Consider the following 25,758-nt stretch of genomic DNA (forward strand, 5'->3'; position numbering starts at 1 on the left):
TTACGCTGTCATTTTCCATGATTCAAACATCTTAAATCTAACCTAACTATATAATAGACAAGTGGAAGGTTCTTTCTTTGCTGTCTTATTAGCCCATTTTCTTGACTTGTTTTTAATTTATTTATTATTTTGATTTGCAAATGTCTCTTCTTATATGTTGTGAAGATGATAATAGATTTGAGGTTTTTGTTTTTAGTCCCTTTGCCTAAAAAAAAAATTTAAAATTTTTCCTATGTTGGTCCAAATTAAGAAACAAACAAACAAACAAAACGTGTGTTTTTGTGAAGCCAGGTGCCTCACGCCTGTAATCCCCGCACTTTGGGAGACCAAGCTTGGAGGATCGCTTGAGCTTGAGAGTTCGAGACCAGCCTGAGCAGCATAGTGGGACCTCATCTCTACAAAAAAAATCTAAATATTTAAAAAACTATCCAGGCATGGTGGCACACACCTGTATTCCCAGCTACTCAGGAGGCTGAGGCAGGAGGATTGCTTGAGCCTGGGCGGTCGAGGCTGCAGTGAGTTATGACTGTACCACTGCACTCCAGCCTAGGTGACAGAGTAAGGCCATGTCTCAAAATAAAAGAAAAACGTGTTTTGTAAAATCCCATATGCCACATTTCTCCCATTTTCCTTCATTGGGTAACTGGTAGCAGATGAATTCAGGACCCACTTCTTCCGAACCACCACCATGGACTACATGCCATGGCACAAAATTCCCTTTCCATGAAACGGAAACAGTCTGAGCAACTCCTGGTGTCTCTCTCCTCGATTCCTCTATTCTAACCACCATTCTTCCTCTCCCCAAACACCTCCAGATCAAGGGTACTTGGGTTTTCAGGCCAGTTAGCTGGATACCATGAGTTCCCCAGTTCAATCTGGAGTATCCCCCATTCTCCACGATTTCAGCACAAGGCGGCATCACAAAGTAGTAGAAAGAAATCTGCAATCAAATGAACCAAAGTTCAAATCCTGGATCTTCAGTGATTTACATAATTTCTCTGAGTCATGATTTCCTCCTCTCTGAGACAATCCGTTCACGAAAGTATCAAGTTGTGAACGGCACATAGTAGGTCCCCGGTGCTGACTCATTACTTCCTTGACAGGTTTCTCTCCTGTCCTCCCAAAAGATAGGCTTTTTAGAGACTTTTTTAAAAACAGGGAGCTGGAAATACTGATATCAATAAGACATTGTTCCACAAGGAATCAAAGTCGTGCAGTGTCCCTTACCTTGCTGTGCTGGTCACATTCCGATGACTGCCCTCAATTCCTTTCCAGCCTCTCTTAGGAAAGGCCCAGAACATCTATTTAATGGTATAAACCTCCATTTCTCCCTCTCAAGAGTCTGGAGTTATGAATTATTAGGTGGCTCAGGGTTCTGTAAGGGTAAGGCTTTCAGTGTCATCCTGGAAAATATTAAAATGTGGAAAAACCACTCATCCCACCACCTCGTGTTTCTGTGTGGTATCGACTCAACCCTTTATGGTTTCTTTTTGGAGTGCATTCAATCTGCCCTGCGCAAACACCACATCAGGTCTCTATCACTGTGCTAAACAAATGTTCCAAATGGGAAAAAAATTGTCATAAATATTTTTTGGGACTGCTCACAGTCTTATTTCACTGCACTTATTTCAAGTCCTTCACTTATTTAAAGTCTCATTTCACTTATTTCATGATGGAGACATCATGAAAGCCAAAGAATTCCCTGTAATTCCCTGTACCAGAAAAGTGTCACACGTGCTACCTTTCCTGAGACCAAAGAGTTTATACAGTTAAATTCTTTACAGTAAGGGTGATTTCGTAAATGCATACATTCAGTTTGATTTAATGTTTAGGACTCTGTAAAGGCTTCCCATGTAAGCAAATTCAAAAATCAGGACAAAAATCCTGTACTGGCCTAAGGATCTCAAATTTTGGCTCCAAAATTAGAGTAGCTCTTCTTTTCTCTCTCTCTCTTTTTTTTTTTTTTTTTTTTGAAATGCAGTCTCACTCTGTCACCCAGGCTGGAGTGCAGTGGCGCGATCTCGGCTCACTGCAACCTCCACCTCCCGGGTTCAAGCAATTCTCCTGCCTCAGCCTCCTGAGTGGCTGGGATTACAGGCAAGTGCCACCACGCCTGGCTAATTTTTGTATTTTTTGTAGAGACGGGGTTTCACCATGTTGGTCTCGAACTCCTGACCTCAGGTGATTCGCCCACCTCGGCCTCCCAAAGTGCAGGGATTACAGGCGTGAGTCACCGTGCCCGGCCGGAGTCACTCGTCTTAATAACAAGCTAAGGGCCCTAATCGAGCATGTGGCCAATGTGGAACCTTAGGCTGCAGCACTAAGTCCAATCAGCCCATTGCTACTAAGTACAAAACCTGCAAGAGGAACAGACTCTCAGTGGGCCTCAATTTCTTCCTCTAGCAGAATGTAAATAAGAATCTCTGCATTTGTAAAAATGTCCAGAAGATTACTAAGATGGAAAACAGTCACTGGGAAGGAAGCACCCCTTCAGGGGTCATTCTTGGCCTCACTTGCTCATGCCTAGCCCTTGGCAACAGCTACCTCCACAGATCTCCAGCCCCACCACCGCCTCTCCTTTCCAAGCCCTCCTCTCATATGGAATACACAAATCCTGTCACAAATAATACGCTGTCTGGCTGCCGTAAATCACCATCCTGCTCATGCCACACCTGTGCTTTCCCCCAAGGTTGATCCTGATATTCTCTACCTCCAGACCCTTTGCACACACCACTCCCTCTTCCCAGAATGGCTTCCCTCCTCTGTTTGCTAAGCCAACTCCAACAGTCCCTCAAGATGCCGCTCCCACGGCACCTCCTTTGGTTGCTTTCTCTGGCCATGGGCTTCCCTTGCATCTTCTCCTCAACATTCTTTGCTTTCCTCTGGTCAAACATCTGTATCATACTCCATTGTAAATGTCTGTTTATCTTATGTGCCCTAAAAGAATGTTATATTACCCTCCTTACATTTAATATTTAAATTTTTGCATCACAACCAGTAGTAAAGACGTACTTTCTGCCATATTCTAAATATTGGCATTTTATAAATATGTACAGGCCTGGCACAGTGGTGCATGCCTGTAATCCCAGCACTTGAGGAGGCTGAGGTGGGAGAATGGCTTGAGCTCAGGAGTTCAAGACCAGCCTAGGCAACATAGTGAAACCTCAGCTCCACCAAAAATCGAAAAGTTAGCCAAGTGTGGTGGTGCATGCCTACAGTCCCAGCTACTTGGGAGGCTAGGTGGGAGGATGGCTTGAGCCCGGGAGATCGAGGCTGCAGTGAGCCATGATTGCACCACTGTATTCCAGCCTGGGTGACAGAGCAGAACTCTGTCTCAACAAAAATGTCTTATTAAAAATAAATAAATATTTACATTTTTAAATTAAATACAACATTACTCTCTTAAATGAATCTAAATGATCCAATGGACTCTAAATGCCATAGTGGATCATCTATTTAAAGAACATACATTTTATACTATGCCTTTTTGTTAACTCTTACTTCCTTTTATTTCATTTTCAGAATTTTATCCTAATATTTATGCTTCAAAATCTTTTACTGATCAACCTATACTTCTCTGCAATATATATATTAATATTATACATATATACATATAAATGCATAAATTTTTAAATTCTGCTATGATTATAACCTCAATTTTTTATTCTATTTATTTTATTTTTTTTTAGAGATAGGGTCTTGCTGTATCACCCAAGCTGGAGTGCAGTGGCATAATCATAGCTCACTGCAGCATCAAACTCCTGAGCTCAAGCAATCCTCCTGCCTCAGCCTCCCAAGCAGCTAGAACTACAGATGCCCACCACATTGCTCAGCTAATTCTTTCTATTTTTTATTTTTGTAGGAACAGAGTCTTGCTTTGTTGCCCAGGCTGGTTTCGAATTACTGGCCTCAAGTGATCCTCCTGCCTTGGCTTTCCAAAGTGTTGAGATTACAGGTGTGAGCCACCACATCCAGGCTATAACTTGTAAATGTTAAAAAAAAAAATTCTTCTTCTGGATTGGGTTTTCATTATCTTTATTGTTTGAATATGCAAATGATCAAAACATAATTGGTTTAGAAATTGGTACTATTATTAAACATAAAAAGTAAAATTTTATTCAAAATGCATTAATTTTTCATTTTTATAGTGGTAAGCACCAAGAAATCTTGTTCACATAAATAACTAAACAGAAGTGAGAGTCTACAGCCATACTACCCTGAATGTGCCATCTCATCTGATCTCAAAAGCTAAGCAGGGTCAGGCCTCGTTAGTACTTGAATGGGAGAAGTAAAATAAATTTTGCTATAGCAATATCAGTATCTTTAGAATCACAAGTCAAAATCATGTCATGACCTATAATCAAAAATTATTTTTAATTATCTACCAACTGACAATGCCTTCAATTTTGTTGAAAGCAAGAATTGGAAACCATCTGACTTAGAAAAGGATTTGCTACTCACAGTCATTCACTTTCCTAATAATAGTCCTAATTGTTCCTTTGCTTGTTAATCTGGAGGCTTTCACACATCAGGCACACAAACAGCAAGACTCCAGATTAATAATGACTATGTCTTCCTTTTGTAAAGTGAGAGAAGAGTGATTGAGAAAGGAAACACCTTGAGTGCAACTGAATTCTCAGACAGATCAGCTTTGGAAAGGGGACATAGAAAGTCAAGGATCTAGAAAATATCCCCTGTCTGAAGACTACTAGCTTATCTGCCTCTCCCACCAAAACAGTGGCATTATCAAAATTAACATTAAATTATGTTTATTCGTGGATAATTACTGTTATATTTTAACAGAAAGAGACTGAAGACAGCCTAAATGTGCTCAATAAAGGTCTGATTAAATAAATTACAGAGTGTCTAGAAACCAAAAATACACGGTTTCTCTTCAGGACTGAATCAAGTCCCTTCAGAATCAGGGCCCACACTTTATTCCCACAGCCTCAGCTCCTACAAGCCCTTCGAAGGTCCTCATGTGCATCATTCCCCACTGCAAGTAATGGTTTCTAGATGGGAAACCATGGTCCACAGAGCAACACAGACAGGGACGTGCCAGAGGACATAAGGACGGTAAGACCTAAAGTGTACTGCTGAGGCTTGTTATGAACACTCATGGAATTGCAACCTGGAAGCCTATGTCTGGGGAAAGGGAGAGGGGACAGTGTCTATGCTAAGAGAACAAGTAGCAAGGAGCCAGAAGAAGGCTGAGTGTGATATGAAGGAATAAATACTCAAGAAGCTGGTAAGGCTGGTGACATTGGAAGGAAGATCCCCCCACCGGTTGCTGGCCCTAGAGGTCAGGGCGCTATCTATCCTTGGAAGAAGACAAGTGGAGGACAGTATCATCCGAACCAAAGCGCGCCCAAGCGGAAGGGCCCACTGGGCAGACACTCCAAGAGAAGGCTCATGGTCATCACAATGGGGAGGAGGTGAGAAGAGGAGTGAGCCAAGACGCGGCTGCTTGCGGACGGGGCAGAACCTACAGATGGGAACAAATGAACCTGGTTTCATAAAACACCTTCCCTCCTCTGTGCCCCAGAGTAGTCCTCCCAGTTAAAGTCCCCTTTCTCGTTCTCTTCACCAAGTCAAATCCTGCCAACCTGCCAAGGGCCAAGATGATGCCCCTTGTTCTCCATGCAGCCTCCTCAAACACTTCTGCTTATAGTCAGTTCTTCTACCTCTAAACCCTCATCATTCTCTGTTTATACCAGAGGCGGCCTGCAATATTTCTAAACCGCTCCATGATCCATTTGTATTTTGATATTAATCCTTAGCTCTTTGCTGTAGGTGTTTGATGCCTCTCTGAGGATAAGGCTTGTGACTTAGACATGTTCCTGTCCCACAGGGTGACCCCTCAATGCTTTACTGTGTGGGACACCTACTTGCTTACAGTTCCAATGGACACACTGTCTCCTGCCACTCATCCAAATGTCTATCTCTTTCACAAAATTAAAGGTTTATTATATACATGTGGATTCTGAATTCTTGGGTCTTTCATAGTCTTTGGCTTAGGGCTTCACACTTGCTAACCACTCAGTGCAACTTCTCCGGAGTCAGTCATTCAGCTGCTGCTCTACCTGAGGCTGTAGCACCAATGAGCCAGCTCTCCAGAGACACGCCCACATGGTACAAACCACGTGCTAGTGGAGAGCATTCTCCCATCATGGGAGGCTCTCCCTTCAAGCTAATCTTAACAAGAATGAAATGGGAATTTGGAATTTCGTTTCCCTTATACAAAGTCACTTCCTAAAATGGGGGGATTATAATTAGGTGATCATTAATTACACTCGCCATTACAAAATTCAAAATACCTCAATTCCTTTACCTTTTATAACGAACATAAAGTGGGATCTCAATAGTATATTTAAAAGAATTTCTCACAAATCTCAGTAAATACAATACAAATAAAATAGTTTGAAACTATGAAAGAAAGATCAGTAAACAGAGAAGAATGAATATATAGGAAAAGGGTATAAGCAGTCAAAGAAAACAAAGCTTAACGATAGAAAAGAAAAGAAAAGCTAATCCCTGTAATGGAATGCCTTCCTCACAGCAAGCTCTCAATATTTGTCATCAAATTTACAGAATGGCTGATATTGATTCTCAAGGCAATGAAACAGACTACGCAAGTGCTGGCTGCAAAAGAAACAGAAACGTAAGGTCCATACTAAATGAATTGATGAATGCAATAAAAACAGAAGTGATGCTACAGAAAAAACTAATCAGAAAAAGATATAAAATACAAAAATATATTTTTCAATAAAAGATTCAAAGCACGCACAAGATGACAAGCACAAGAAGGAATGCAGCTCAGAGAACTATCCCGCAAATGATCAAAGTCTTTGAACAAATGGCCTCAAATCTATAAAGTTTAATAGAAAAAAATGCTATCTAAAAACAATAGAAGGATTTGCTCTGAATACAAAAGATGTACAAAATCATCAACCAGAGACTACCACTATGACATTCTCATATTTTTAAGCATAAGAAAAAGAAAAAACTCAGCAGGCTGAGAAGACCCAAATCCAAATTTCTTCCAATTTTGCAAAGGATACAATTAAAGTCCAGAGATGCATATAAAACTCTCAGAGAAAGTATTTTTACCTCCAGTGTAACAAGGTGAGTAGACTCTTTGAGCAAGTGAAAAAGAAATATCTCTTAGAGCTTTGATCATACCTGAAGAAATTTACCCATCACACACTTCACTTTAAATTATGTCCAAGAACAACTTTACATGAGACTTAAACGTTTTAAGTTTTACAAATAAGACCAAAGAACCCAAATCAACAATTTCCCATTAAAAATAATAATAAAATGTTAAACAGGGAAAGAGCAATTGTCAAAAAGACATTATTAATAAAATAGGACTGCAGGCACGTGCCACCATGCCCAGCATTTAAATACCAGACAACATTGAGACAACTGAGGACATTTAAATATGGCCTGAATAACAGATGATATTAAGGAATTATTGTTAGTTTGGTTAAATGTGAGAGAGTGGTTATAGATTTTTAAAGTTCTTATCAAATATGCTTCCCGAAATATTATTGGGTAAATAACATAATGTCCAGGAATGGAGGAGAAAGATAAAATTGGCAAAATGTTAATAATATTTGAAGCAGATAAAGAATATATGGAGTTCATTATACAGATGGGAACAATGGCTATCATTATTCATAATAGCCAACATACTGAATCAGTTCTCCTGACTTTTGTGCATATTTTGAAATAAGAAGTTTTTTAAATTAATATTTATTGGGTATCTGCTGAGTACCAGGTATTGCTTAGGTATTTGACACAAAAATAAAATGGCCTCAAGAAAAAAAAAACAGTAAAGCAGATTCTTAACCCAGGGTTTATCCAGGGAAATATCCATGATTTCTATGGGTGACTAAATCACAGGTACTGCCATTACTGCTGTTTTATTGCCTATATTCATAATAAAAAAGAAATACTAAATTTCAATCAGGGTGGATGAAAATGATGTAATTTTTTTTTCCTATCCAAGTTGCAGACCCTTCAAATTCTACCCATGGACCCCCAAGGGTTGCACCATTCTGCAAATATTCACCGAACACTTAAAATAAGACAGTCACTGCTAGGCACTAGGGATACAAAGGTGAAGAGAATACTACAGGCAGGGCATGTTGGCTCACACCTGTAATCCCAGCACTTTGGGAGGCCAAGGTGGGTGGATAACCTGAGGTCAGGAGTTCAACACCAGCCTGACCAACGTGGTGAAATCCTGTCTCTACTAAAAACGCAAAAATTTGCCAGGTGTGGTGGCAGATGGCTGTAATCCCAGCTACTCAGGAGGCTGAGGCATGAGAATCACTTGAACCTGGGAGGTGGAGGTTGCCGTGAGCCGAGATCACACCATTGCATTCCAGCCTAGGCGACAGAGCTAGACTGTCTCAAAAAAAAAAAAAAAAAAAAAAAAAAAAACAGACAGAAAGACTGAAGAGACTGATAAGGCCAGGCATGGTGGCTCATATCTGTAATCCCAGCACTTTGGGAGGCCAAGGTGGGCAGATCACTTGAGGTCAGGAGTTCAAAACCAGTCTGGCCACATGGTGAAACCCCATCACTACTAAAGATACAAAAATCAGCCAGGTGTGGTGGCAGGCACCTGTAATCCCAGCTACTCAGGCGGCTGAGGCAGGAGAATTGCTTGAATCCAAGAGGCAGAGGTTGCAGTGAGCTGAGATCGCCCCACTGTACTCCAGCCTGGGTGACAGAGGGAGACTCCATCTCAAAAAAAAAAAAAAAAGAAAAGAAAAGACCAATAAGGCTGGGTGCTGTGGTTCATGCCTGTAATTCCAACACTTTGGGAGGCCAAGGCAGGTGGATCACTTGAGCCCAGGAGTTCAAGACCAGCCTGCGCAACAAGGTGAAACCCAGTCTCTAGAAAAAATACAAAAATTAGCCAGGTGTGGTGGCACGTGCCCATAGTCCCAGCTACTCAGGAGGCTGAGGTGGGAGGATCACTTGAGCCCAGGAGGTCAAGGCTGCAGTGAGCTGTGATCGTGCCACCTCACTCTGGCTTGGAGGACAGAGGGATACCCAGTCACACACACACACACAAAAACTGATAAATTTCACATTAAATTACTAAAAATTTTTGTATGTGGAAAACAAAGTTAAAAGACAAACTGTGAAAAACATATGTAGTATATATGAGTTGTTCTTAATATTTTAAAAGTTGGTAAAATGCATTAAATAAAATAAAAAACTGCTTGATCTGATAAGGGGTTAATACCCAAAATATGTAAGGAATCAACTCAACAGTAAGAAAACAACTTATTTAAAAATGGGCAAAGGACCTGAACAGACGTTTTTCAGAAGAAGATATACAAATGGCCAACAGGTATATGAAAAAATGTTCAACATCACTAATCATCAGGGAAATGCAAATTAAAACTACACCGAGATAACACTCACACCTATTAGAATGGCTACCACCAAAACGACAAAAGATAACAAGTGTTGGAGGGGATGTGGAGGTTGACGGGAATATAAAGTGGTACAGCCATTCTGGAAAACAGCATGGAGATTTCTCAACAAATTAAAAATAGAACTATCATATGATCCAGCAATCTCACTACTGAGCATATATCCAAAGGATATGAAATCAGTATGTCAAAGAGCTATCTGCACTTCCATGTTCATTGCAGCATTATTCATAATGGCCAAGATATGGAGTCAACCTGAGTGTCTATCAACAGATGAATAAAAAAAGAAAATGTGGTTTATATACACACAATGGAATACTATTCAGCTATAAAAAAAGAAGGAAATCTTGTCACTTCCTACAACATGGATGAACCTGAGGACACTATGTTAAATGAAATAAGCCAGGCACAGAAAGAGAAACACCACATGATCTCACTTATATGCCAAATCTAGAAAAGTTGAACTCATAGAAACAGAGGGTAAAATAACCATTTTACCAGAGGCTAGGGGATGAAGGGATTGGGGTGATGTTGGTCAAAGAACACAAAATTTCAGAGAGATAGGAGGAATAAATAAGTTCAAGAGATCTACTGCACATCATGGCAACTATAGTTAATAACAATACATCACATACTTGAAAATTACTAATAGTGTAGATTTTAACTGTTCTCACCCTCAAAAAAACATAGGTATGTAAGGTAATGTATGTTAATGAGCATGACTTAGTCATTCTAAATATATATATATAAATCAAAACAGCACATTGTACATCATAAATATATACAATTATTTGTCAATTTAAAAATAAAATAACAAAAACATGTAAATCATAAAAGAAATAGAGATTAAACGGCCATTAAATATATGAGAAAATATTCAAGCTCCATAGCAATCCAAGAAATGGAAATCAAAACAGAAATGCAATACCATTTTTATCTTATCAGATTTGCAAATATCGATTATCTTCATTCTTTTTAGTTTGGCAAGAATGGCTGGAAACAGGAACTCTCGCTCACGCTAGTAGAAGTGTACAGTGTACACAGGTTAAAGACTTTCTGGAGGGCAATTTGGCTAAGCACATCAAAAGTCCTTAAAAATGTTCATCCCTTTTACTTCTAGGAATCCCCAAAATAATCAAGGAACTGCACTAAAATATGGGTATAAGGATATTCACCATAGCATTTCTGTAATAGTTTAAATACATGGGGGGGACAAACTAAACAATAACAGGAGATTAAAGTAGATCAAATATTTAGTATTTTGTGAATATTTTTTTATTTGTTTTAAAGTATTCATATATATTTTGGTATATATATAAACACTAATTATCTCTGTGTAGTAGGATTGTGGGTGATCTTTTTCCTATTTTCCAATTTTTCTAGAAAGACCATGAATTACTTGTATGAAATTCAACTAACTAATTAGGGGGGAAATGCCCCATCATCCCTGGGCTCCTGAAAGCCCAAAGCCACCAGTAGAGGAGAAAAACGTTATAGGTATAAAAGCAACTCCCTATAACAGTTGCTGCTTCTGGAGAGCAGAGAAGGCCTTGATTCTGCCTGGAGCTGAGTTTTGAAGGATGAATTTGCCAAAGAATAAAGTGAGGAGGGCAAGAGACTATCAAGTGCAAAAAATGAAAGCGCCTACTATGTTGACAAGCTACATGCAATTTCGGCGTGGCAGAAGGGCAGGGTGCAAGTGGAGGACTGAAGTAAAAGCCAGATCACAAAGACTTCTGAATGTCACGTTAAAGGGTGGAATTATCCTGTCAAAGAAGAATCAATAAAGAGCTTTCGTGGTTCATTAATATGAGGATCAAAAAAAGGTAAAACAGGCCAGGTTCAGTGGCCTATAATCCCAACACTTTGGGAGGCCAAGGCACAGGAAGATGGCTTGAGACCAAGAGATTGAGACCAGCCTGGGAAACATAGCAAGACTTTGTCTTTACAAACATAGTAAATAAACAAGTAAATAAGAGAAAAGAAAAAACAAATGATAACAGAAGAGTAATTGGGATAGGAATGTGGATACTGTCTGGGAAGAGGCATCAGGTGACCTTCTGAGATGCCAGAAATGTTCCACATCTTGATCGGAGTGGTGGTTATAACAATGTATGCAAATGTTGAAATCCATTAAGCTATACATTTAAAATTTGCGTACTTTACTGTGTTACTCCTCAATAAGAAAGCAAAGAGCTTTTAGCAAAGAAGTATCATAATTAAACTATTCTAGAAAGCTCATTTGTTCAGCAGCCTAGAAGACTGAACACCCTGAGGCAGCACTCTGAGAAATGAAAGCTGCATTCTGGCAAAAGAGGGTCAAGACTTTGGCTGGATTGGAGGCAGCAAGACAGTAAGGAGAAGGACGATTCATGACACATTTGGGAGGTGGGCCTGATAAGCTTTTATGAGTGTGACTGCTAATGAAACTTCGTGATTAAAATTCATGTGAAAATCTAACCCCAAGGTGATGGTATTAAGAGGTGGGGCCTTTGGGAGGTGATTAGATCACCAGGGCTCTGTCCTCATAAGCAAGATTGCTGTCTTTATGAAAGAAGCTTTGGCCAGGCGCGGTGGCTCACGCCTGTAATCCCAGCACTTAGGGAGGATGAGGCGGGTGGATCACCTGAGGTCAGAAGTTCGAGACCGGCCTGGCCAACATGGTAAACCCCGTCCCTACTAAAAATACAAAAATTAGCCGGGCGTGGTGGCACGCACCTGTAATCCCAGCTACTTGGGAGGCTGAGGCAGGAGAATCTCTTGAACTCGGGAGGTGGAGGTTGCAGTGAGCTGAGATCGCACCATTGCACTACAGCCTGGGCGACAAGAGCACAAAACTCCATCTCAAAAAACAGAAAAGAAAAGAAAGACGCTTGAGGGAGCCTGTTAGCCTCCGCTGACAAGTGAGGACATAGCCAGAAGGTCCTACCTATGAAGAGCAGGCCCTCTCCAAACACCAAATCTTGGGCTTTCCAGCTTCCAGAACTGTGAGCAATACATTTTTGTTGTTCACAAATTACCTGGCCTAAAGTATTTTGTTATAGCATCCTGAATGGACTAAGACTATGGGGAAATCTGAATATGGTCTGAGTATTAGTTAAAATAAAAAGTTACTGAATTAGAAAAGTGAACGTAATTGAAAAATAAGATAGAATAAAAAACAGTATATATAGTATAATCTTACTTTGGTAGAAAAAGAATATAAATATGTACATCCGTATGCGTAGAGAAAGACCTAGAAAGGAGAGGACTAAGATTTTTCTCTGGGTGTTGGGAAAGTGAGGTTTTTATTTTTTTAGAATGTACTGCAAAGCAAACACTATATTTTTAATTTTTTTTTAGAGATAAGATCTCACTCTGTCGCTCAGGCTCAACTGCAATGGCACAATCACAGCTCACTGCACCCTTGAACTCTTGGGCTCAAGCAATCCTCCCCCTTCAGCCTCCCAAAGTGCTGGGATTACAGGTGAATGCCACCATGCCCAGTTAATTTTTTTTTTTTTTTTGTAGAGACAGGATCTCACTTTGTTGCCTAGGCTGGTATTGAAGTCCTGGCCTCAAGCAATCCTCCTGCCTTGGCCTCCCAAAGTGCTGGGATTACAGGTGAATGCCACCATGCCCAGTTAATTTTTTATTTATTTATTTATTTTTTTGTAGAGACAGGATCTCACTTTGTTGCCTAGGCTGGTATTGAAGTCCTGGCCTCAAGCAATCCTCCTGCCTTGGCCTCCCAAAGTGCTGGGATTACAGGCGTGAACCACCATGCCTGGCCATATATTTCATTTTTAAAAGAACCTATTTATTTATGTATTTATTTATTTATTTGAGACAGGGTCTCGCTCTGTTACCCAGGCTAGAGTGCAACAGCACAATCTCAGCTCACTGCAACCTCCACCTCCCGGGTTCAAGCAATTCTCCTGCCTCAGCCTCCCAAGTAGCTGAGATTACAGGCGTGCACCACCATGACCAGCTAATTTTTGTATTTTCACTAGAGACAGGGTTTCACCATGTTGGCCAGGCTGATCTCAAACTCCTGACCTCAAGTGATCCACCTGCGTCGGCCTCCCAAAGTGTTGAGATTATAGACGTGAGCCACAGTGCCTGGCCTAAAAGAGCCAATTTAAAGTTGAAAGTTGGAAATAATTTCTATTCTGTAGTTTTCTATTAAAGGAGCTCACAGACACAAAAAAAGTAGCAGCCACTGGGTATGATGGCTCATGCCTGTAATTCCAACACTTTGAGAGGCCAAGGTGGGAGGATCACTTGAGCCTAGGAGTTCAAGACCAGCCTGGGTAACATGACGAGACTCTATCTCTATAAATTATTTTTCTTTTTCCAGACAGAGTCTCACTCTGCCACCCAGGCTGGAGTGCAAAGGCATGATCTCGACTCACTGCAACCTCTGCCACCCAGGTTCAACTGATTCTCATGCCTTAGCCTCCTGGGTAGCTGGGATTACAGGCCTGTGCCACCACGCCCAGCTAATTTTTGTATTTTTAGTAGAGATGGGTTTTGCCAGGTTGGCCAGACTAGTCTCAAACTCCTGGCCTCAAGTGACCCGCCTGCCTCGGCTTCTCTACAAAAAAAATTTTTTGAAAAAATTAGCCAGGCATAGTGGCCCACATAGTGGTCCTAGCTATTCAAGAGGCTGAGGTGGAAAGATCACTTGAGCCCAGAAGGTCGAGGCTACAGTGAGCTGTGTTCACACCACTGCACTCCAGCCTGGGCAACAGAGGGAGACTCTGTCTCAAAAGAAGAAAAAGAAAGAAAAGAAAAAAGAAAAGAAAAGGGAAGGGAGGGGGAGGGAAGAGAAGAGAGAAAAGAAAAGAAGAGAACAGCAAACCTCAAACGTGTAGTGTACAAGCTGGCTCCAGATGCCAAGCAAGGAGGAGAAGACTATCTCGCTCGGGCTGGCAATCTAAAGGCTCAATAAAGCACTCCTCTCGGGCGCCCATCTTATGTTCCTCTCTTTTATTCTGAGCAGCAGCCTCTCCAGATGACGGGAAAATTTAGCCTGATGGATCATGATGGATCATGCTAAATTTTCCCATCATCTAGAGTGGCTGCTCATCTGCATCATTCATTCTAAGAAAACAAGACACCATGCCCCTGCCAGCATCCCCACAGTGAGCCAACGGAGCAGGCAGATGCAAAGAGCCCGAGAAATACCAAGTGCTGTGCACCCTGTATCCACACAGTAGGCAAAAGCAACTTTCATAGAAAGAAGGAAACAGCACGCCGAGAAGGCTCTTCTTTGGGATTACATGGCAACAGAGATTCTCCTGGAAGGGTTTCTAACTTTAGGGCATCATCAGGGAAGTGCTGTCCTGATGGAGCTGCCCAAACTTAATACAAAGGAGCTAATTTTCATTTGTCTCAAATTTAAAGACAGGGATTAGGGAGAAGGTGTAAAGGGCAAAGGGAAGGGCCCAATCCAAACAGAATGAGGAAAGGGGATACATTGCTGCTGACTATACTCTCCTCTGGGAGGAATCCCAGCAAACTAGACAGCTGCCAGATCTACCTGGTAAATTCCAGTCAACCAGCTAGAGAACTGGAGAACCCTCTCCAATTCTTGTTCATCTTCAAAACTGTCTGAGCACCCAACATATGTTGCCTGTTACACATAAACATTCAACAACTGAACACAAACATAAGTGAACAGGCTGAACCAACTGAAGGTTTATGGACCAAGCTGTATAACCTTTGGGGCTAAAAGAGCTTAACATGAAATAGAATCAAATGTTAATGTTCCATTAATAACATTTGATGCAATATGATCAAAAGACTGAAGCTCTAGTACCCAGCACAGTATCTGGTGTTTAAGAAGTGCTCCTCAATAAATATCCATTGAATGTTAAATGATCCAGAATTTTTTTCTTGCATCCAAAACTTTCAGATCCAGTAGAAGATATTATTTAAAAGTCTGTGTTCTCACTTTTATGCTGACTTTCAAAGTTTTTTGTTAGAGATGGAAAAAGATTTCTGGGTATGGAAAAATTTTTGAAGTATCATACACTGCCAATTCACCGGCCTGGTACAGGCTGTATCAATCTGTTCTCATCAGCTCTGGTTGAAAACATATGTGGACTACCTGAATGGGCCTAGGCTTGAGCACAACTTATCCGTCCAAAGCATTTGTGGGCCCAGGAGACAGGTTTTACTTCCACTGGTCACACGTGTCCAAAAAAAAATGTGCAAGGTTGGTTGGAAGTCCCTGGATGCCTGACTCCCCAACCACTATATTGGGCAGTTCCCCTGACGGAAAGGCAGGCCCAGGCCCTCTCTGGGCAGCTGCTCCCATTCATTTCCGTCTGTTCCTTCAGTCTCTCCTCACTCTATCACTATTTTCTTTTTTTTTCTTTCTTTCTTCAGACAGGTCTTGACTGTCACCCAGGATAGAGTGCAGTGGTGCAATAATGGCTCTCTGCAGCCTTGAACTCCTGGCCTCAAGCAATCCTCCCACCTCAGCCTCCCGAGTAGCTAGGACTACAGATGTGTGCCACCATGCCCAGCTAATTTTTTACTTTTTGCAGAGACAGGGTCTCACCATGTAACCCAGGCTGGTCTAGAACTCCTGCGCTCAAGCAATTCTCCTGCCTCAGTCTGCCAAAGCACTGGGATTACAGGTATGAGCCACTGCACTTAGCCCCATCACTATTTTCACACCAGTATAATGTTATCTTCTGTCCCTCCTGTCCTAACCTGGCCCAGGTTTCTTAGAAGAATTATCATCTGGATACTAAAATGTCATTTATAGCCGCATACAGAATTAAGGCAAAATACCAGGTCTCCTCCTTCTTATCCCCAAACTCTATTAGAAAGCTGAGTATACACATATTGCCTGATAATTTTATGTCATCTTCTCCAAAAACCACCACAAATCTCTAAAAACAGAAACAGAAATAACTAAAATGATACTAGGCCCTTAGCAATAATACCTGGATTGTTACAAGGGCCTCCTAACTCCTCTTAGCTTCTAGTTTCCTCCTCAATTCCAATCCATTTTCTATACTATCCATTCTGTCACCATCCCTGTAGAGAAAGACAGAACAATAGTCAAAGCATTTTCACATGCCTCCCACTCATTCCAAACTCAAAGTCTTCAAGATGACATTCAAGATCCCAGAGGATCTGATTCAGCCTGGTCTGTCTCCGATGGGCTCCTTTATAAACCTGCTGATTCCAATAGGACCACCTATTTCCAGCCCATACAAGGCAACATCTTTTCTGCCTCTGGGCCTTTGCTCATGCTGCCCCTAGTTACTCCCCAACCCCCAGAGTCCTCCTGGATTCTGAAGGCAGCACTGTGTAGAAGAAAGGGAACTAAATTAGGAGTCAAAACACCTGGATGCCAGACGCGGTTCTGACATCAACCGGTTGTGTGCCTTTGGGCAGGTCCTACACCTCTCTGGGCTCAGTTTCCTGTCTATAAACAGAAAGAATGGACTAGTTCACCCTATAGCCCTTCCACCTTTAAAAAAAAGTATTCTTCGATTCCTATATGCTCGACCAAATCCAATCTCTCCTTCAAAGTCTGCAGGTCCTCCAAGAAATTTCTCTGAGCACTTCAGCCCACACTATTCTGTCCCCTCTGTGTGGAATCCAGAACAAATTACACAGTGCATTCAACCAAGATTCAACCAAGATTTTTGAGCATTTTCTTGGCCATGTTATGATAGCAAAGCCTTGGTAATAAACATAAAACCAGTTAGGACCCAGCCTGTAGTTATCACCTGTACCTCCCTTTCCTCTCCACTATTTTTACCCAAGTGAAGTCAGGAACAGCAAATGAATGCAAAAGATACCATTTAGTCATTTATTTAACAAATATTTAAAGAAAACCCTCCACGTCCTATTCTAAAAAGTAAAGATATCAGTAAACAAATGGATCAAGTCCCTAACTTCATGGAGTTTATTTATTTGGGAAAGCAGACAGGAAAAACACAGAAATATGTAATATAATTTTAGGAAGAAAAAGAAAGGAGGGGATTAAAGAGTGACTCGGAGCAGTTTTACATAGGATGGGCAGAGAAGGCCTCCCTGAGGTGGCACACTCGAGCCCACACTCAAATGAACTGGGTGACAAACCAGCAATATTCAAGGAGAAGAGCATCCTAGGAGCAGGCAAAGGCCATGAGACAGAAGAGATGGGAGGAAGGCAGGAGCAGATGGGAGAGCTGGGGCTTAGACCACACAAGAACTTGGTAGTAAATGTGCATTCTACTTCTAAGTGTGATAGCATTCCATATGAGGGTAAAAAATATATATATATTCTCATTGCTATGTGGAGAAGAGACTGCAAAGACAGGAGCAGAGCAGCCAGGACCAGCTGAGGATGGCTATTCTGAACCAGTCGAGGGCTTGGCTGGTCACCCAAACTAGGTTATTTCCTGGCTTTCCAGCTTATAAGCTGTGTGAGCTCAAGAAAGTCCATCTCTTGCCTCAGTTTCTACACCTTTAAGCAAGGATAATAAAAGTACCTATATTATAAGGTTGTCTGGAAGGCTAGATTAGTGCACATAAAACCCTTACAACAGCCTCTGGCAGACAGTAAACATTCCATAAATGCTAGTACTTCAAAGCCAGGGGATCACCTAAGAAAAGTGAAGACAGAGACAAGAAAAAGGCTGAAGACTGAGCCCTTGGGCGCTCCAAAAGCTCCAAAGGCCTCCATTTGGCCCAAGATTTGCCATAAGCCTGCACGTCCTAAACCCTGTCTGGGGCTCCAAACCCCCTGTATGTATCAATAACTCAAAATTTAGAGCTTGATGATGTACTGCTTTATATCATTCTTTAGGTAACAATTATATGTTCTAAGTTCAGGTTATCATTTTCCCTCAGTTGTATTGTATATCTACTACCAGGCTTGGCATAGGGTTAGATAAACACTAACGTGTTTTTTTTGTTTGTTTTTTGTTTTTTGTTTTTTTTTTTTTTTTTGAGACAGAGTCTCCCTCTGTCGCCCAGGCTGGAGTGCAGTGGCACGATCTCGGCTCACTGCAAGCTCCGCCTCCCGGGTTCACGCCATTCTCCTGCCTCAGCCTCCCGAGTAGCTGGGACTACAGGCGCCCGCCATCGCGCCCGGCTAATTTTTTGTATTTTTTAGTAGAGACGGAGTTTCACCATGTTAGCCAGGATGGTCTCAATCTCCTGACCTCGTGATCCACCCGCCTCGGCCTCCCAAAGTGCTGGGATTACAGGCGTGAGCCACCGCACCCGGCCACGTGTTTTCCAAATACTCATTCATGGATTATATCATGTATATTTCAAAGAAATCAAGGTAAGGCATTATACTTCCTTTTAAAAAAAAAGAACCATCTTCTCTTCAAGGAATAATGTGAATTATAAGTTATATCCTCAGCACTGCCCCACTACCCCTACTACCCTATCAGTCCCATCTTGGCAGAGACAGGCATGCTGACCAAAGAAGTTACACCATCTGCCATGCCATTTTCCCACCTGACTTCCTGTCCACATGCTTTGTGAACAAAGTTTTCTGTCTCTTCTTTCCTGGAAATTTCTCAAGCTGTAAAAACCTCCCATACCTAGCAACATGTCACACCTGCCCCTGTCCCCAGAATTCCCCATGGCCCTTAAAAAAGCCTAAACAATGAAGCCAAAATATTCCCAGAAAAACAGGAGCATCAAAACTTAGGAAGAAAAGAGGGAAAGAAAATGGGCATAACCCAAATAAACACCTAGAGAATCATCCAGCAGGGTTCTTCCCGCCAAGGTACAGGAATCTCAGTGCCTTCAACTAGTTACTATGAATATTTATAAAATGACCTTAGGAAGTCCTAGCCAGAACAATCAAGCAAGAGAAAGAAATAAAGGGCATCCAAATTGGAAAACAGGAAGTCAAACTATCTCTGTTTGCTAATGATATGATTGTACACTTAGAAAACCCTAAAAGATGCCTAGATCCTCCAAAAGACTCCTAGATTTGATAAATGAATTCAGTAAAGTCTCAGGTTACAAAATCAACGTACACAAATCAGTAGCACTGCTATATACCAACAACCACCAAGATGAGAATCAAATCAATAACTCAATCCTTTTTAATACCTTCAAAAACAAATAAAATACCTAGGAATATACTTAACTAAGAAGGTGAAAGAGCACTACAAGGAGAACCACAAAACGCTGCTGAAAGAAACCACAGGTGACACAAACAAATAGAAATACACCCCATGCTCATGAAATCAAAGAATCAATATCATGAAAATGAGCATACTACCCAAAGCAATCTACAGATTCAATGCAATTCCTATCCAAATACTAACATTATTTTCGAAAATATTAGAAAAAACAATTCTAAAATTCATATGGAACCAAAAAGGAGCCCAAATAGCCAAAGCAATCCTGAGCAAAAAGAAGAAATCTGTAGACATCACGTTACCTGACATACTGCAAGGCTATAGTAACAAAACAGCAATGGTACTGGTATAAATGTAGATACACAGACCAGTGAAACAGAATAGAGAACCCAGAAATAAGCCAAATACTTACAACCAACTAATCTTCAACAAAGCAAACAAAAACATAAACTGGGAAAAGATACCCTATTCAATAAATGGTGCTGGGAAAACTGGCTAGCCACATGCAGAAGAATGAAACTGGATCCCTATCACTCACCATATACAAAAATTAACTCGAGATGGATCAAAGATTTAGATCTAAGACATGAAACCATAAAAATTCTAAAAGAAAACTTAGGAAAAACTCTTCTGGACATTGGGTGAGACAAAGAATTTATGACTAAGACCCCAAAAGCGAATGTAACAACAAAAATAAATAAATAAATGGGAACTAATTAAACTAAAAGGCTTCTGCACAGCAAAAGAAATAACCATTAAACAGACAACCCACAGAATGGGAGAAAATATTTTCAAATTATGCATCTGACAAACAACAAATACCTAGAATCTGCAAGGAACTCAAATAATTCAGCAAGAAAAAAACAATCCCATCAAAAACTGAGCAAATGATATGAATAAACATTTCTGAAAAGAAGATATACAAATAGCCACGAAATATATGAAAAAAAAATGCTCAACATAACGAATCATTAGGGAGATGCAAATTAAAACCACAATGAAATACTCTACCTTACTCCAGCCAGACTAGCCATTACTAAAAAGTCAAAAAACAATAGATCTTGACATGGATGTGGTGAAAAGCAAACGCTTATACACTGCTGGTGGGAATATAAATTAGTACAACCTCTGTGGAAAACAGTATGGAGATTTCTCAAATAACTAAAAATAGATCTACCATTCAATCCAGCAATTGCACTACTGGGTATCTACTCAAAGGATGAGTCATTGTATCAAAAAGATACTTGCCCACATATGTTTATCGCAGCACAATTCACAACAGTAAAGATACGGAACCAACCTAAGTGCCCATCAACCAATGAGTGATTAAAAAATGTAGTATGTATACACCATGGAATACTACTCAGCCATAAAAAAAGAATGAAATAATGTCTTTTGCAGCAACTTGGATGGAGCTGGAGGCCATTATTCTAAGTGAAGTAACACAGGAATGCAAAACCAAATACTGTATGTTCTCACTTATAGGTGGGAGCTAAGCTATGGGTATGCAAAGGCATATCGAGTGGTATAATGGATTATGGAGACACAGAAGGGGGAGGAAGGGAAGGAGGGAGGGGAGATGAAGGGTTACAAAGACTACATATTGGGTACCATGTACACTACTCAGGTGACTGGCGCACTAAAATTTCAGACACAATTCATCCATATAATCAAAAACCACTTGTACCACAAAAGCTATTGAAATAAAAAATACATATTTTTAAAATATAATAATAATGAAACATTTAAAAATAAATACATAAATAAAATGACCTCAAGTGATAAGGGTTTCCAACAGAACAAAGGTCCAAGTCAGTGAGGGGAAAAAGATTAACTTTTTCACTCTTTTTTTTTTTTTTTTTTTTTGAGACAGGGTCTCACTCTGTCATCCAGGCTGGAGGTCAGTGCCACAGTCTCGACTCACTGCAATCTCAACCTCAGGTGATCACCTCAGGTGATCCTCCCATCTCAGCCTCCTGAGTAGCTAGGACCACAGGTGTGTGCCACTGTGCCTGGCTAATTTTTCCAATTTTTGTAGAGATAGGGGTTTACCATGTTGCCCAGGCTGGTCTCAAACTCCTGAGCTCAAGAGATCCACCTGCCATGGGCTCCCAGAGTGCTGGGATTACAGGCGAGTGCCACAGTGCCTGGCCAACTTTTTCACTTATTTATTCAGTTTCCACAGAACTATCTGGTCTTCTGTTTTTCTTCCCTGTCCTACCCACCCATGCTCCCACACGCCTAGCCTGGGTGATAAGCCGCAGAAAATAACGCTGACCCACCAGGACCACAGCTCTTGATGTGGCTTCAACCAAGTCTGAGCCTCATATCCTGAGATCTACCCCAGCCCTCCAGGGACCAGAAATAGTGACAAATACATGGGAACTATGTAGGCGACTCAAATGTAGACAGAGCTGGGCACATCATACTGCTCCCAAATTGGCTTTCTTGCACAAACCTAACCTGAAATAGACAAAGGCTGCTAGATGTTATTTTGCCAATACCTTTTGGCAGAGCTGTTTCTAGCTAATTCTGATCACTGAGCTACTCATGGAGCTTTTAAAAATGGTCCATCTTTAATCCTACCATTTTGGGAGGCAAAAGTGGGAGGATTGCTTGAGCCTGGGAGTTCGAGACCTGCCTGGGCAACATAGGGGGACCCCGTCTCTAAAAATAAGTAAGTAAATTAATTAACTAATTAAAAAAAGTTTTAAATGGCCCTCTGCAACAAGATATAAAGTGGCCTCTACCCACGCCCCATGACTCTTAACGCCACTTTCTTTTTTTTTTTTTTTTTTGAGACCGAGTCTTGCTCTGTCACCCAGGCTGGAGTGCAGTGGCACGATCTCGGCTCACTGCAAGCTCCACCTCCCAGGTTCACACCATTCTCCTGCCTCAGCCTCCCCAGCAGCTGGGACTACAGGCACAATGCACACTGCCACGCCTGGCTAATTTTTTTGTATTTTTAGTAGAGAAGGGGTTTCACCATATTAGCCAGGATGGTCTCTATCTCCTGACCTTGAGATCCGCTCGCCTCGGCCTCCTAAAGTGCTGGGATTACAGGCGTCAGCCACTGCGCCCGGCCTGCCTCTTACGCCACTTCCTGTGCAAACACTGTGGTCCTGAGTGCTATTCTAATTCAAAAGAGTGACCTGTCAATACACAAATGGGGGAAAAATAGCAAAACGGAATCCTCACAACTGATACTGCTGATTAACTGGACATGAAGGATTCAATTAATACACTTTGACCTTAAGTGCCCTTTTTCCATGTTAACCCACAGCACCAAATACTCATTTGCAAGTTGGGTTTTCTTTATCTCCAGGTATCTATGTACAGATTCGAGTGACTACTGAAAAGTACAAAGCTGTGATTCCCCTCCCATACAATTATACGATTTTCAAGAGAATTTCCGTTCCCCTGGGACTTGGACCCAGTAGAAGAAGCCTTTTGGGCCTAAGTACTTAGAATGCACCCATCCCTGGCTCAAGAGGCAAGACCAGACTTTCAAGAAAAGCTTCTCCAGGCAGTCCTGGAGAAAGACAGCTACGGAGTGGCACTTCCTAATTCAAGGGGATATTATGCTAACTAGAGTTCCCGGCAACAGAAAATGTAATCCAACATGACTAATAGAAAAAATAACTGACTAGGCCCTGTTTACTCACTAGAAAATATATCCCCACATGTTGAGCCTTAACAGAGGTCATCTCAGCTCCCAGAGACCAGAGTGTTGTAAAAACAGTTGCTTCCCAACAGCAACATTTGGATCAGGAGGTACCCAACACTCATATCCAAAACTAATTTCCCATCCAATTTCTTTTGCTGTTGTTGTTATTTTCAGACAGGGGCTCGCTCTGTTGCTCAGGCTGGAGTGCAGTGACACAATCTCGGCTCCCTGCAGCCTTGACCTCCCAGGATCAAGCAGTCCTCCCATCTCAGCCCACCATTTAGCTGGGACCACAGACACGCACCGCCACACTCGGCTAATTTTTGTATTTTTTTCATAGAGACAGAGTCTCACTGTGTTGCCCAGGCAGGTCTCAAACTCCTGGCTTCAAGCAATCCTCCCAGTTTGGCCTCCCAAAGTGCTGGGATTACAGGTGTTAGCCACCAGGCCTGGCCTCCATCTAATTTCTTAACTTCATCCACTCATTGATTCATCAAACCCCTAACATTAAGCATATTCACTGAAGAAAGATAATAAGAGAATAAACAGATGCCTGTACACACCCCAGTGCTTTTTCCGCAGGAGATATTCAAAAACTGTAGGACACAAGAAAGGAAAAGTATATAAATGATAGTGATACAGAGCACTTCCCAGAGACCAGTGTCTGACAGTCTCAGGACACTGACTCTGATTAAAGGCACTTTTTACCCCACTCTAGTTAGCCGCCTCCAAAAGGAAGAATGGAACAAGACGGAAAAAATTTAAAAAATCTAGATTCAAACTTGTCCTTGGCTAAATTTACATCCAAGATCCCAACTTCACATCAAAGAAAGAAAAAAGCCACCCAAAGTGACCCTTGCCTACTCAAAGGAGTTTCCAAAACATTAACAAACAGGGACAAATTCCCAGCATATTCTAATTACTATGACCTTTTATCATTAAGAGTCCCATAAAAAGGGGCTTATTTCTAATGCTACTAACAAAGGGTTAAGCAGATTATTTCTATCATATTTGCATGGAGATCCTAAATTCCAGTTTAAACAAATGATTCCCAGACTTCTAGATAGGCCTTAATTGGGCTAATCTGTTACTTTTAGTGCAATCTCGCAAAGGCTGGATTCTTCTTAAGCCCTTAAAGGACTTGAGTAAAATTCTTTTGATGGTAATTTTTTTAAAAGATCATCTCCAGAGTTTACATATATTCCACAATTACTTATGCTGATAGAAAAAAATATATATATTTTACTCCAAAAGGCTCCTTCCAGTTTGAAAGCTCTAATTGCCAACATATCTGATATGAACTTCCTGCATAAAACAAAACACAAAGCAACAAGTATAATCATAGGTCTAAAAAGAGAGACTTGTTAAGGAAAACAGAGAAAGCTCAGCTTGTTTAGCCAGAGGAAGGGAAGGAAAGGATGGGTACAGATGGGACAGTCTGTACATTTGGTAGCTGCCTTTGGAGTCCAGGAAAGACAATTTGTTCACTCTGTGAACATCTGTGCATTGAAGAGGGATAGGAAAACAGTAAAAGTAGGAAACATTAAAAGAAAACTTAAGCTAACTACAAGGAGATAATCTGTGATCATCAATCTGGAAACCTTCCTTAGAAAGTGTTTCCCAGGGAAATTGTGAGATCTCTTTAAGAGAGATTAAATCTCTTCAGAAAGATTTAAGGATATTTGGAGGTGGAGGAGGTCAAAAGAGTCAAAGTTCTACCATACTAGCAGATTACATCTGAGTATCAAAGGGATATTCCAGTCCTGGGGAATTGTCCAAATGCCATCCCCACTAAAAAATAATTTAGACTATTTTTAAAGAGGATATTGCAGCCCTATTTTTCTTTTTCTTTTTTTTTTCTTTTATTTTGAGACGGAGTCTCGCTCTGTCGCCCAGGCTGGAGTGCAGTGGCGCGATCTCGGCTCACTGCAACCTCCGCCTCCCGGGTTCATGCCATTCTCCTGCCACAGCCTCCCCAGCAGCTGGGACTACAGGTGCCCGCCACCACGCCCAGCTAATTTTTTGTATTTTTAGTAGAGACGGGGTTTCACCGTGTTAGCCAGGATGGTCTTGACCTCCTGACCTTGTGATCCGCCTGCCTTGGCCTCCCAAAGTGCTGGGATTACAGGCGTGAGCCACCGCACCCGACCTGCAGTCCTATTTTTCTAAGCTCTTAGCTATCTTAGAAAACCTAAATCACCTGTTTAATAAATTATTAAAATGACAAGTACCAAATACAAAAACATTAACTATGTAAGCAATGCATCAAAAATGCAACCAAACATTTCTGACATTTAAATAAGGGCATTGCCAAAGTCTCTTCTTGAGGCCCCAACTCTCAAAACTAGGTTCAAGAGCATTCTCCCAGGAAGACATACCAAATGATCCCCAACCAACAATGAGCTTTGCCATTCTCTGGAGGAATGACCACATAACCTATAACCAGAGGCTACAGAGAAAATAAAATGACTTTCAGGTGACACAAAATACAAACTGGGAGAAGGAACCAAGGTGCTAATCAGGGTGTGACCAC

The 25,758-nt window shown here is 41.2% G+C and overlaps 1 protein-coding gene across 30 annotated transcripts in view; it reads right to left on the reverse strand.

Moving 5' to 3' along the window:
- DENND2B (DENN domain containing 2B) overlaps positions 1-25,758 on the reverse strand; it is a 219,831-nt gene that overhangs the window by 147,655 nt on the left and 46,418 nt on the right. The gene's annotated exons all lie outside the window — the stretch shown is intronic.

The sequence above is a fragment of the Pan troglodytes genome, chromosome 9 (genome assembly GCF_028858775.2).
Source record: "Pan troglodytes isolate AG18354 chromosome 9, NHGRI_mPanTro3-v2.0_pri, whole genome shotgun sequence".
In the NCBI taxonomy this organism is placed as follows: Eukaryota; Metazoa; Chordata; class Mammalia; order Primates; family Hominidae; genus Pan; species Pan troglodytes.